We start from the raw sequence: 1802 nt of genomic DNA, 5'->3' as shown, positions 1-1802 counted from the left end.
GACCTAATTATCTTGCCTTTACTTGTTGCTGCATCATTTGGGGTCGGTCACAGTCTGTCAATTCCGACTTCATTGTACTCCTACATCCACAATTTTGAGAAATACTGTAAGGGGGGCGCCCAATATATGCGGGTGCCGTGCAATCCATTAAGTACGGAGTATAACGTTATGCGGAAATGCCATAAAAACCCGGATTACAGCAACTTATGTCTCCCGTCTACGTTTTCTAGCCAGGCGTGCAAATGTGACCATCTTCATTTGGGACATACGAAGCTGACGTCTACGTTCAGTGAAACCCCTGGATGATGGCAAATTGGCAATTATAGTGCCAAATGCAATGCAGCTATAGCCGTGGCCGAGGTGTAGGGACGACCCAAACCAGTGCCAATCGAGGTCTTATAAACGTTTTGGAGCTCCTGCACCGCGAACTTCCACTCACACAAGATATTGCCTTGATTCTTGGTCAAGTCCCGTGACTTGATCTTGTACAGCCAGCTAGCAACGACAGTACAGTACAGTACCTTAGAGCCTAGAGCCTGGTCCTACTGGTGTTGTGGAGCATCCGTCAGAGGGAGGATCTCCCTGGCGGATGCTCCACACCTCCAGTAGGACTAACCAACCACTACTACCACAGCCACACCCACCACCACATCAATCACTAGTACTGCTCATCCTACGACCACCAGAGCAAGACCAACCACTACTACCATAGCCACACCTAACACCACAGTAATCACTACTGCTCATCCTACGACCACCACAGCCAGACCAACCACTACTACCACAGCCAGGTGGTGTGGAGTATCCGCCAGAGGGAGTATCCCCCTGACGGATGCTCCACACCTCCAGTAGTACCAGACTGTCGTTGCTAGCTGGCGGGTTGCAGGCATTATCTGCCAATCTGACATGGTCAAAATGCACTTATTACCAATCAATGGGTACAGGACATTCGGTCCGACTTTCTTCTGTCAATTTCTCAGTCTAATTTTGACTTCGCTTTTGTATATAATTAATATTACAACGAACAAGAAAGTCCGACAAATCCTGTATATCCTATCCGACTTTTTTCCACTAATGTATTGGTATTGGAATTTGCACGAACAGATACTGATTCGTCAAAATATTAAATTCCTTGGATATGATTGGCCAATTGATTTCATGTGAGCGTCGACCAAGACATTGCCCAGAGAGCCTCGCCATGCTTACGAGTGCCAAGTCAAGGTGCATATCGCGGCCAGTACACCTAAGTGTATATATGTAGAAGTCATGTATCGAAGTCAATACCGCATATCTCTTCTGCGCTTACATAGAGCCTCCATTCTACGAATGATTACGGCACTATACTGCGTTTCTGTCTTTCGCACAAGGCCGCTTGCTTTGACGTAAAAGATGTAATCTTGCTCAAACTCCTACCGATACAGTTTGCTCACACTTGTGTGGCCATATATCGGTAAATTAAAGTTAGCGTGCATTTCGAGCTGCACGGTACATGTCCACGATAGTGTTGTCGAACGAGTTTTCAACATCCACCTTTTATGTAGTAAGTATGTCACGAGTGTTGAGAGCATTCAGTTGTAGAGTCAGCCTTCAAATCGAGTTATCGTCCACGGCAACCAAGTGAGGAAGGAACGGAGGATAAAGAGCAAGTAGAAATGCAAAGTGTATCAAAACTGCCATATTTTGGATGTCTAGTCTGCCGCCCTATTGCAGGCTAACGTTATGCGCTTTCCTGCGATCCTCAAATGTGGTTGCAGCATTGTTGAAAATGCAGTTAACTTATCCCAACACATCGAGCTCGATGT

Source organism: Aphanomyces astaci, assembly GCF_000520075.1.
Source record: "Aphanomyces astaci strain APO3 unplaced genomic scaffold supercont1.13, whole genome shotgun sequence".
NCBI classification, from domain to species: Eukaryota; Oomycota; class Saprolegniomycetes; order Saprolegniales; family Verrucalvaceae; genus Aphanomyces; species Aphanomyces astaci.
Note: the sequence above shows the minus strand (reverse complement) of the source record.